The sequence below is a fragment of the Cupressus sempervirens genome, chromosome 10 (genome assembly GCF_028749045.1).
Source record: "Cupressus sempervirens isolate cs-2001-9-10 chromosome 10, ASM2874904v1, whole genome shotgun sequence".
NCBI lineage: Eukaryota > Viridiplantae > Streptophyta > Pinopsida > Cupressales > Cupressaceae > Cupressus > Cupressus sempervirens.
In genome coordinates, this window is record NC_143127.1 from 564,834,136 (window position 1) to 564,847,700 (window position 13,565).

Below are 13,565 nucleotides of genomic sequence, written 5' to 3' on the forward strand. Positions count from 1 at the left end.
TGGGCGACCAGAGCACCGAGCAGACATAGTGCGACGAGTACGAGTACGAGGGATGCTTGATTGATCGGTAGGGTCTAAAACCTCTTCGTGATTTTTGTTTATGCTTTCAGTAGATCATTCTTGCAAAGGCGAAAATGCAATCTCGCAGGCATGGGTCCAGTAGGAACGCGAGTGGGATCAGTGGGATCATGATCTTGCAAAAAATAGCGTTGGGTAAGAGTGATGCGGGGGTTTAAATAGGAATTTGTAGGAAAGCGATCCCGGGGTGGGGAATTATGCGAGAACGGGGTAGAGTCAGTGGGATCATGTCCCCATGAAGAGGAACGTGATTTAGGTAGCGGGAATGCATCCCCGTGTGTTAAGGGTTTTGCACAGCGAAAAAGTGGGAAAAAGGGGACAGTGCAGGAACGCGATCCCATTAAATCAAGGATCAATGGGATCGCCAGGTGTAGAGACTGCGAGAATGCGCTAGTGAGATCAGGGTAAAAGGTCAAGGGTTTAGAGCAGAGTCAACATCGTGATCCCGCCGAAAGATAGTTTCGCGAGAACGTGGGAGGTTAGGCTTCGTGGGAATGTTATTTTCACGAGAATGCAATTTTTGCAGAACAAAGGTAGAAAAAGCAGGGGAGGGTGGGAGGATAAACAAGGAGATAAAAAAATTGACATTTGGATTTGTTTTGGTGGTGTGCAATGGTCGCTGGATGCATTAGTGTCACGGGAGAGATGAGCAACAGTGTTGTGCGTTGGAGAGATGTTGACACCAGCCGATTGGGTGCGGATCGAGGTGATTGGGCTAGGTCACTTGGCGAGGTTGCCCCATACTCGCACCTACATGATGATGGTCACAGCGCTGTGCAAGAGATGGCACAATGAGATAACGATGTTTCACCTACCGACAGGAGAGATGATGGTGAGACTGGAGGATGTGTACCGCATATTTAGACTACCAGTGCAGGGGACGCCAGTCATGGCGACCAAAGAGATGAAAGCAAAGGTGGCTGTGTAGAGACTGGTAAGGCCTAGAGTGGAGTACAGGATTCAGAGGGGATAGTTTTCACTAGATGAGCATCTTGATCGTGTGACAGCAGAGAGGCAGATCTACTTCCATGTGCTGGGGCTATTTCAGGGTACATTGCCTCATATACAGGTGGGATAGGGGTTACACTGGCATTGATTCCAGTAGTGATGTAGATTGTGGATGCGGGATGCCTAGCGGCATGGGGTTCTCTGATGTTGGCTGAGCTATACTGGGACCTACATCAGATAGTGTACTAGGGCGATGGCCGACAGGGGAGGAGTATTGGGTTCCCTACACTTTTACAAGTATGAGCATGGGAGCATATCGTAGTGCTTAGGCTATTGGGGCACAAAGATAAACAACCAAAGGAGCCAGTGGCATACAGCTGGGCTGAGCCATTGACATACCACCACATAGATTCAATGGATTACTGGAGAGTGCAGATTGATGAGATAGTGACGGTGGTATGGAGGCCATACATAGGCCTAGGACCATGGGCAGAGGAGGGAGAGCAGCTCCCACACACCATTTCTCCATGTTTTGTGTTCGGGAGGTAAGAGTATGTGGTAGAGTAGTACAAGCCAGATAGGCACTATGGTAGTTTGGGTGGTAGTAGGTGGCATTAGGAGATCTGCACTAGTATCAGCAGGTCACACGTGAGCCAGTGTTGATGTACGGGCTAGCCCTGCGGAGGGATGGGTTGCTGAGGGCATGGAAAGAGCTGGAGCCAAAGCAGTGAGATTGGTTTGGTGGGGCAGCAGATGCGGGCTCCACACAAGAGTAGCAAGATACTTTTGTGAGGTAGAGACTAGTGGGGAGAGCACAGGGCACGACGGTGGTGGTGGTGGCGGGGGAGCTAGCCTGAGAAGCTCGACAAGGGCAGTATGTGGCGAGGGGGTTGCGGCAGCAGTGACACAAGAGGAGGAGCTAGCCTGGTAGAGGAGGAGGGTAGGGGGGAGGAGAGGAGAGTTCAGCCAGAGAGGAGAGCAAAGGAGAGGGGAACTTAGCTGGAGAGGAGATGAGAGGAGGCACAGAGGTGACAGAGGGTAGTAGGGGGAGAGGCAAGGGGATCATCTGCCGGGGGAGGAGATGACAAATTGATAGGCTCGAATGCCTCGCTAGAGAAGGCACACATAGTGATGAGCCAGCTGCTCCAAGATACATAGCAGGAGAAAGATCAGCTCTGGGTAGAGCAGGATCAGTTTAGACAGGAGCAGGATACAGCCCAGGGGCAGGCAGACAAGACAGGGGTGGAGGTGGGGAGGCTACAGATGGAAGTGGGGAGGGTGGAGGGGAGGTTGGATGCCATGACTGTGGAGTAGTAGGGGGTGTAGGCTAGACTAGACGCCCTCCAGCAGGAGCGAGATAGGTTGGTGGTGGAGGTGGCGACCTTACAGGTGTAGGTGGCAGTGGGAGGGGGTTTGGATGAGCTACAAAGACTGTGAGCAGAGATGGAGGAGTTGAGGGAGAGGGCTGGATTCTACCGAGGGAGGTACCATGCCGTAGTGTCAGCATCACAGATTGAGCACTACAGGCGACTGACATGGTCAGGGATAGCGGGTACCCACACAAGGATGTAGGGAGTAGGGGAGAGTGGATGGAGCACTGGGGGGAGAGTATAGGCAGGTCCCAATGCACAGGGAAGAGTCAGAGGGCAGGGTTGAGTTAGTGGAGTGGGATGAGAGAGGAGGTAGAGAGTTTTGGGATAGGGGAAGGATTGATGAGGCCGCCACCTCCACCACCACTAGCATTAGGGGTCGGGAGAGGGGCACAGGAGGAGACTGATGAGGCAGGTACGATGGGTTGATCATCAAGGAGTAGGAAAATTTTTAGGATACTAAGTGCCATGTATATATCGACTTTTTGAGACACATGGAGGTTTTGTGCAGGCTCAGACCCGTTTGTATGATATGGACATTTGTACACTGATGGACTGTTATTCTTTCATTCTTTCATTGATATATAGATCTGATGATTTTGGTGATATATGTGTTATGGATTGGTGGTGTTATGTATAGTGGTTGATAGTGATGTTTTGATGGTATTGCTAATGATTGGTGATGCAGGATGCGACATGTGCTATGATTTTATGATTGTGCTGATAGTTTGTGATGCAGGATGTGATTTTTTGATGATATTGTACACACGATGTAATATGATTTTGATGTGATTCAGCTATGATAGTGCAGATATGATGTGATGTGATTTTGATCTATGATATCACAGATGTGATGTGATTTGATGTGATCCTTGATGACATGCTTTTCCTTATGATATTGTAGATGTGATGATGATGAGATTTTTTGTATGATAGATGTGATAGGTTTTTGATACGATCCTGATGATGTGATGTGGCATATGATGGATGTGATGTGATCCCAGAAAATTAATTTCTTTGGAGAGTATTTGATATGATGTTGCATGATGATAAGTACAAACTATAAAATAAGTGAGAAATGTAAAATGAATCACCAACTAAAGGATAAACAACAGATTTATGATACGAAAAAAGAATATAATGTCATGAAACTTAGGATATGTTAACACAAACTAAAGATGGATCAAAGATTAAAACAAAAGAATTACAAAATAAAAGATGAAAATATAAAAAATGAAGTACAACTTAATGATGAACTACAATGCTAAAATGAAACCTATACTAATAATGAATGACTATAATGCTAAAATGAATCATAATCTAATGATGAGCGACTATGCTAAAATGATTGATAATCTAATGATGAATGACTATGCTAAAATGAACCATAATCTAATGATGGATGACTATGCTAAAATGAACTATAATCTAATGATGGATGACTATGCTAAAATGAACTAAAAGAGAGAATGGTAAATTTATGATATGCTAAAAAGAACACAAACTAAAAGATACACCTAAGATTTATGATAAGCATGTGAGAATAAAATAAAAAGACCGAATGCAATGATATTTCGTGATATGATAAAAGGATACAAGCTATGATAATACAACATACGAGATTCGAGGAGATGCAAGACAAACAATGATGGTGGAATAGGATAACCAATGCTTTAACTTATGATAGTGTTTTATGATATAAAAAGTGTTCATAGGAGATACTGACTCTAAGGAGAATAATGTTGGAAAAAGAGTGACCAACAAACTCGCAGTCAGGAGGATAACATAGATTTTTTAGAGCTAGGATAGTAACTTATGATAGGGATCACATCATGAGAAAGAGTAAGGATTGATGTTCGAGGTTTTGAATCAAATGATTATGAGGGTGGAAAAGTGATAGTTCAAGGGAGAGGGGTGATAAAAAGGAGGAAGATACCAGGGGTTTCTAAAAATAGAAGTGAAGCGTAGGAGAAGCTTTAGCATGGGGTACTTTGTGAGGAAGTACCACTATGTAGTGTGAACACTTTAGTTGATATAGGATTGTTAGGGATCTGCCAAGGTTACTAAGAACGTCAAGGCCTTTTCCCAAAATTCCATAGGACTGACTCAAATAGGCATACAAGGATTGCCCCAGCATCACACATGAGTCTTAGAGAGATCAGCATTGGAATGATGCTGGATGATCCACAAGCAAACAAGATTACCCAAGTGCATCATGTTTTATCGAAAGATGAAAACATGTTGGAAATATGCAAGGATAATATCAAATTGACTCACAAGCAGCAAAAGACTGTGATCGAAACCAACCTCCTTAGTTGTCCCAGTCAAAACACACCATGATATGAAATGATCATGGCGATCTTGAGGAGGAAACAACAAAAGATACGTGGAAACAATCAACCAAAAAAGAAACAATAAAAGATTTTGCAAAGTGAAAAAGGAACCTTTTGTCAAAGGGATTAGCTGACGGGTTGCAACAAGACTGGGATAGTATGTACAAGTATGACTAGTTAAGGACATGGGAACTCGTGACTAGATAGAAAAACATAGTAGTAGGTATATGCATGATGGGGGAAAGCTCAGGATGAGGAGATAGCATTGTTATAATACATGGTTTTGGTTAGGTGGGATTATGTAAAGCGTGATTTATGTACAAGGGTCCGGATATTGTTGTATTCACATAGGTATGGTACATGGGAGACAAGGGTTAGTGTAGAGGTATGAGACACATGTTATATGGGTTGTATATGCTACACATGGTAAAGTAAGCAGATAAAAAGCACTTAATAGGGTAGATCTAGTAGAGTACAATGGTGGGATACATCGAGTATGATACATGGGATGCTATAATACCAGAATGAGGTGGGATGTTGGCATAGTGCTAAGTGCTAGAGGATGATGTTGCGAAGCATGTCGAATAACAATGAGGAACACCTTGGAAAAGTGGGGGGGGATGAGTGATATATTATGGAGGAGTGATAAAGGGGTGTGTGTCGGTGATAGATAATGGAAGAGCTGTAGTACACCTAGTGCCTATTTGCTAGGTTTTCACCAGGGACCTATCCAAGGCGCTTGAATTACCAAGTTTTCACCATTGGATGCTTTATTTTTATTTTATACCTTTTTTTTTTCCTTGATTTTCAAATTTTGTCCTTAGTCATAGAATTTATTGAGGTGAATAATGTTGGTAGGATCATTTAAGACTTCACCTTCAAGGGTAGATAGCTGATAGGCTCCTGAGCCAAAAGATGCTGTGACCACATAAGGACCAAGCCAGGTGGGTTCGAACTTGCCTTTCTTTTCTCTATCAGCTTGAACCTTCATATTCTCTTTAAGGACCATGTCACCTTCCTAAAAATTGGCGGAGGGACTTTCCTATTGAAATTGCGCTTGAGGCGACTTTCATAGACCATGAGATGGTCGTAGGCTTGTTGCCTTTTTTCATCAAGTAGATCAAGTTGAGTAAGTCAAGTCACTCTATATTCTTCATCAGATATCTATCCTTAGAGAGAAATGTGGAGTGATGGGAGTTCAACCTCAATAGGTAGGACTGCTTCAACACCATAGACCAAGGAGTATGGAGTTGTGCTAGTGGTTGTATGGAATGAAGTGCGGTATGCCCATAGGGCGAGATTAATTTGCAAATGCCAATCACAGCCAGAGTCATTGACAACTTTCTTGAGGATTCTGAGTAGGGTTTTATTAGTTGCCTCTACTTGACCGTTACCTTGTGGGAAATACGGGCTAGAAAAGCGGTGGTGGATGCGGAGGGAAGTGCACAATTCTTCCATATTTAGGTTTTCAAAATTACCTCTGTGGTCTGTGAAAATGGTAGTTGGGATGCCAAAGCAACATATGATATGATACAATATAAAATTGGACACCTAAAATCCCGTGGCAGTAACAAGGGGAACTACTTTGACCCACTTAGTGAAATAATCAGTGACAGTGATTATCCACTTGTGCCTTTCTGAAGAAAGTTGCACAATAAGACCAACAAGATCAAATCCCCAGTAGGCAAAAGGCCATGGTGGTGCAATGGGTTGCAAGTCTTGTGCTAGAACCCATATTAAATTAGCATGTTTTTGACAAGGTAAACATCATTTCACAAATTCACATGCATCCTGTTCTAGAGTAGGCCAATAATATCCAGCTCGAAGGATCTGCTTTGCTAGCACCATCCTGCTCGTGTGAGCACCACAAAGTCTATCGTGTACCTCTTTGAGAGCCATCACAACCTCATTTTGATCTAAACATTCAGAGAGAGTATCATGATAACCACGACGATATAGGGTTTGGGCGATGATAGTGTAATGGGAAGCTTTGCGAATAAGGTTTTGGCATTGGGCTCATGTGAGGTGAGGAGATATGATACCATTTAGTAGGTAAGCATGAATTTCATGGTACCATGGAGATTGGGGACCAACCAAGATACAAAACCATGTTGATTCATCATTCTCATATGGGGGTTCATGCAGTTGCTCAACCAAGAATTCATACTGCGTAGCTTCATGTGGTATTTTCGAGAGAGAACCAATAGTAGCCATAGCATCAGCTACCTTATTATGGAGTCTAGGTATCTATATGAACTAGATCTGAGTGAAATGCTCCTTTAGTTGATCAACCAGATCTTTGTAAGGTAGTAACTTGTCATCCTTGGTTTGATATTCATTCAAAGCTTGTTTGATGATAAGCTAAGAATCACCATAGACCTGAAGCTCTGTGATATTCCATTCAATGGCAATTTTTTGTCCGGCAACAAGGGCCTCATACTCTGCAATGTTATTGGTACACTAAAATTGTAGCTTGAAAGACTTAGGGATATAATTTCCTTGAGGTGTAACCAAAAGTATGCCCACACCGAAGCCATGAGATGTGTAGGAGCCATCAAAATATAGCTTCCAGAATGATTGTTTTCTATAAAATAGAGGTATTCATCTAGAAATTCCATGATGAGTGGGTGATCTACAACTAAGGGTGCATCAGCGAAATGATCTGCAATAGCCTGGCCTTTGATGGCCTTTCTGTCAACATATTGAATGTCAAACTCACTGAGAAGCATAACCCATTTTGCCAGGCGTCCGATGAGTACTGTATGAGAGAGCATATATTTCAATGGATCAATCTTTGATATCCATTGTACAGTATGACTCAACATGTAGTGATGCAGCTTCTGGGTGGCAAACACTACTGCTAAGCATGCCTTCTCCATTGGTGTGTAGTTGAGCTCATAGCCCACTAATGTTTGGTTGATGTAATAAATAGTTCATTCCTTTCCTACATCGTTAAGTTGTGCTAGCAGAGCACCTAATGCTGTAGGAGTAGTTGTGATGTACAATATGAGGGGGCGCCCTGCAACTGGAGGAACCAAAATAGGTGGATTAGCTAAGTATTGCTTGATGAGCTCAAAATTGCGCTGGCAAGCTGGGTCCCATTTGAAATTTTGATCTTTCTTAAGTAAGTGAGTGAAAGGTTTACAGTTATCAGCAAGCTGAGAAATGAACCGCCAGACTGATTGGAGTTTTCCTTGCAAAGAACGAAGGTGCCTGAGTGTCTTAGGAGGAACCATATCCATGATGGCTTTGACCTTCTTAGGGTCAATCTCAATACCGCGTTGTGACAAAATGAAGCCTAGGAGCTTCCCTAAAGTAACACCGAAGATACACTTCTTTGGATTTAGCATGAGACAATATTCTACTAGTCGGTTGAACACTTCCTCGAGGTGAGATAAGTGATCCAAAGCATTGAGAGACTTGACTAGAATATCATCCACGTAATCCTCAAGTATCTTATGGATTAGGTCATGGAAGATGACCGTCATTGCACGCTGATAGGTTGCCCCAGCATTCTTTAACCCAAATGGCATCATATTGTAGCAAAATGTGCCCCAAGGTGTAGTAAATGTTGTCTTATGCTAATCTTCTTCTGCTATACAAATCTAATTATATCCAGAGGAACCATCCATTAGTGACAAGAGTTCATGACCTGCAGTGAGATCCACAATCATGTCGATATTTGGTAGGGGAAAGTCATCCTTTGGACAAGCTTTATTAAGATCCCTAAAATCGGTGCAAATTTTAATATCACTAGAGGGCTTGGTAACAGGTATCATATTAGAAATCCATTCAGAATAATCTATTGGTCGAATGATTTTGGCCTCTAGCAACTTCTCTAGCTCTGCTTTGACTAATAAAGCAACTTTGGGGTGCATTTTTTGAAGTTTTTGCTTGACAGGCTTGGCCCTTGGATCCACTGCCAGATGGTGTACAACTAATTTGGGGTCCAACCCTGGCATATCCTGATATGACCAAGCAAAATGGCCTATATTTTCATGAAGAACTTCAAGAAGAAGATCTGTTTGTTCAGGTGGTAGAGAGGTTGCGATGTATGTGATATTTGGTATCTCTGTCAGACTGATGTTTAGAGGCCGAGTTTCTTCTATCAAAACTGAAGATATAGGAGGTCGATGCTCTTGCGGGGGGAGGATGAAATCTCCATCCTCAGGTACCTCTAAGAGGTTTTCACCGTTGGATACATCCTTTATTTTTGTTTCATTTTTTGAGTCACCCAATGGTGCTCCAGAGGAGTTTTCACCATGGGATGTTTTTCTTTTATCTTTTTGCTTTTTTGCTTTTTTTAGAATTGCACTTTTGCGACTAGAGATTTCCTCCTCCCTGAAATAACCTACAGGATCCAGCTTGTATACATATGTCGATGGTGGAGGCGGCCGTTTATGTGGCATTTTTGCCCCCATGAATTTAAGGAGCGCATGCTCAGTAGAGAACTCATCAACATGAACGACACTTGGTTGGTCCCAATCTATGAGTTCGAGGTGAGCGAGGGGGAGGTTGATGAGATTCAAGGATAATTGGTAGAGCACAAAGGCTCCAAGGATTATTTTGTCAAGAAAAATATCATCATAAGCTTTCTTTTCAACTTCCTCAGGGATGTCTTCAACCTCGACGAGAGTGTTTTGGATGTTCATAAATGCGTGGCCTTCTGTTGTAGTGCTCCCAGTTGTGGGGAGTCCATTGCCCAAGCCTTTGGTTTTTTGCCCTTGGTGTGCTTCTATAGGCTGTCTCATACCTAATTCCTGGCAGCCTAAACCACCTCCTTGATAATCCCATTGCTTCGTGGCCAAGCGATGTGACCAGAGATATTTCTGTTTAAAGTGATCAAAAAGTGCTTCACTTTTAGGAGGTGGCTCTTTGTATAACCATGTGTTAATGTCTGGTGTGTTTTCTGCTCCATCAAGGATACCTTTGGTGACAAAAGTGGTAGGGCCCAACTAGTGAAGTTGAGAGGTGGTTTTTGGATAGGCCCTTGATGTATTGGGCATCCTTGAGTATGTGGGTCAAGTGGTAAAGTGCCAACAACAAAAGCATCTGTGAGACTATACTTGCCACAACCTTGGTAGTTGATCTTAACTGTGGAAAGAGTGGAGGCTAAAATGGTGTCCAGATCATGGCAGGTACCAGAGGAACTGGCCATGGTGGTGCCAATTTTGATCCTAGGATATTGATTGGTGTATGAAGCTTCAATCGCATTGCAATACGCAAAGGGTTTAGGATCTGCGTGGATGGTTATCTCAGTGCCATTATGCAAAAATTTGATGCATTGATGATATGTGTATGGAACGGCCTTCATGGCATGAATCCATGGACGACCGAGGAGGATGTTATATGGAAGATTAAGATCAACTACATGACAAAATGTTTCTTGAGTGGCTGGGCTGACTCTGATAGGGAGCAAGATGGTTCCTTCGGTAGTACGCTCCAAATTTTCATATGCCTTGATGGTGATCACCTCATTGATGATATCTGCTTCAGTATATCCTGCTTGCTTGATGAACTTTAGAGTACATAGGTTTAGAGCCGATCCATTATCTATCATGACACATTTAACTACAAAGTTAGAGACCATGACAAAGATGCAAAGTGGGAGGCTAAAAGATGGCCAACTAAGCTGAAAAACTCAGTGGCATTTATGTCAGAGGGGATGCGAGACTCACGTATAGTGCTGTCAAGGATCTCTTGATAAAGTGGGCTTGTCCGTAAGAGATCTAGGATGGAGATCTGGGCCGGTGTGTTTCCAAGGTGTTCCAAAATGTTATACTGTGGCCCTAGTGAAGGTGATTCTGATGGAGATGCTTGAGATGGAGGTGGACGTGCTGATGGTGGTCTAATTTGTGTGGATATAGGTGGACCAACTATATTGAGTTGCATCCGACGGGTAGCAACTACACACTGAGTGTTTGGGCCTTTGACATTGATGACATTGACAGATGGTTCAACTTGGGATATGCAACCAATTAAGCTACCATAGTCTAAGTATGTTGAGGTATAATTCTGAGACGTGTCTTGGTTGTCACCTTGTTTACCCAAAGCATTGTTAGGTTTGTTGACAGGAGGGTTTGTAGGTGCCTTTCCTGGGTTTGTGTTATGAGGAGGGAAAGCATTTTGATACATCATTAATCCTGCATTAGGTGAGGGTTGTGCCCCCACTGTGATGTCTTTCTAGTCAATGAGGTCCTACACATAATCCCTAAGCTGCATGCATTTAAGGGTAGTGTGCCCTTTGACACGATGGAATTTTCAATATTCGTTATCTTTGTACCAAGATGCTCTAGACTGATTGGGTTCCAAGGGTTGCATTTGTGGATATCGAACAAGGTTATCTTTGGCCAATTTTTTGAAGATTGTATCAAGAGGTTCCCCCAACGAGGTGTATGTTCGTGGTTGTCTCTGAACACAAGGTTTATTACCTATCAACAATGTGATAGCATTAGTTTGATTATGAGGAACATGTATTCACTGATGAGTTTGCATGGATGGCTGGTGATACATAGGAGGTTGCTATTGATAAGTTTGTTGTTGGCAAAATGTGGTGGGAACACTAGTAGCTGCCCCAACAATATGGACTTGTCGAGTGTCAGTGGCACCATCTGTCACTGTATTCTTGTTTTTGTTCCAATATCGGGTTTTGTCATTGCTCAAACTGTGGTCCTGGGTGTTTTCTTTGTACAATCTAATGACACCATCCTTAATGAGGCCTTGCTGAAGGCCCATTCCTTTTTCTTTGATGTCCTTGTTTATTTGCAAATAGTTCATAACCATATGATGATCGAGGATAGGGTGTGTGTTGTTTATGAACATCTTGACAAGATGGCACTTAGGATGGTGCAAGAGATCCTTGTTGTGAGGATCTACCAGTGTTGCAGGTACTCTATAGGACTTTCTCCTCCCTTTTTTTTGGTGTGGACAAGGTCTACTACAGATAATTTAGTTTCAACGAGATGGGTATACTGAGCAACAAAGGCCTCAGAAAGTTCTACAAAAGTTTTAATAGTACCTTGAGGTATACGACAAAACCATTCCAAGGCTGGTCCTGCTGGGCTCCTGGGAAAGAGCCACATGAGGAACACATCATTATAAGCTACCTCCTAACAATGCATATAGAATTCCTTAATATGTGTGACTGGATCACTTTTCCCCCTAAATTTTTCAAACTTGGGGATCTCAAAATGTTTAGGAAATGGAGTAAATGTGATAGTCCTATCAAATGGGTATGGGCAATCATTTTCAAATTTGAAAGTTTTGGTGTTTGTCCCATCCTTGAGGGCTTTGAGAGCATTTTTCATTTCTTCCCATTTAGACTTTATAGGTGGAGGAGCAGGTACCCCCGATCCAGGTGCCCCCGGTGTAGGATACGTGCCAAAATCTGAAGTGTGATATGGAGAACTCTGATGACCATATGGTGTCTGTGGAAAAATAGTTTTCATAGCCGGTGGAGTGGATGCTATGGTTTGATGGAATGTGGGTTGTGCATATTGTTGCATCTGTTGAGGTTGGTGTTGTAGATAACTATGAGGTTGCTGCCCTATGAGATACTTTTGTGTGGGTGCTTGGGCATACTGCTGATGTGAAGATTGCGGCTAGAATGGTGGTAATGCAAATAATGCTTGTGCTCTTCTCTAGGAATATATGCCATGCCCAATATATGTGGGTTGTGCACCTACTTGAGAGTAGGATTGATTTGGAGTAGGCGCAAGGTAGTTAATTTGCGGCAAAGTGTTTACTTTAGGGCACTGCAGTGGTGGTGGATTTGGGCTATTGCCTAGAGGTGGCATGGAGAAATAGTTGGTGAGGGGTGGGAGTGAATAGCCATGTGAAGCAGTGGATGACAATGTCGGAGGTGCAGACATTACTGCAGTGCTAGGGGGAAGACTAGTGATAGGTGCCTGTGTTGCAACAATATTCCAAGGTCCTAAAGGAAAAGCGGCTAAAGAGCTTTGGCTAGTTACAAAGGGGTTGATAGTGATGTTTGGTGGGATGGAGGATGAGGTATTGGACCCTAATGGTGGTATTTGAGTAGCAAATGAACTAGATGTGATATGGGGTGGAAGCGAAAAGGTAGTGCTGCTAGATGCAAATGGAGGATTTGGTGGAGCGAAAAAATGAGTGGTGGAAACAGATGCAAATGGTATACTTGAGGTTGGTTGAGATGTAGTATGCACTAATGGTTGAGTGGGAATGGGATGAGTGTTCTGTGGAATGGGAACTAACACTTGGGTCAAGGGGGTATTTGGGTCTGCTGGTTCTACCTGAGGTGGTTGCTATCCAAACAATAGACGAGTAGGATCTGTTATGTTGATAGGTGGTGGACATCCAAACTCAAAGACACCAACATTGTCTTGTAAGAAATTTTCCATGATGGTTTCCTTGTTGTGATCTATGATGGTATTTATGATAGTAGCATGACCAGGTTGGTTCATAAAAACCTCAATATCTATGGATGATCCTAGTTCTTCTAGGATTTGTGGTGGTGGGTTTGATGGTGTCAGGGATACTATAGAGTATGGCTGAGCTCAGGATGTGTTACCACTATGACTAGGATCCATGTCTCTTTTCCGTGTGTGCCTACCAAAACGTGTGGTGGGTGGCATGAAAGGATGCTTCTCCTAAAGATGCAAATGCAACAAGGGATGATACTAAGGGTGTCTAAATGATATGGTGCTAAGTGCAAGAAGCTTGTGTTTTCCTAAAATATGAATATGGGAAATGTGATGGTGATGCAAAAGGTGCGACCCTGACCTTTGGCTCAAGGTGATGTGGGACACCAATAACAACCTGTTCCTAGCAAAGTGTTATGTTTCAAGGATACTCAAGA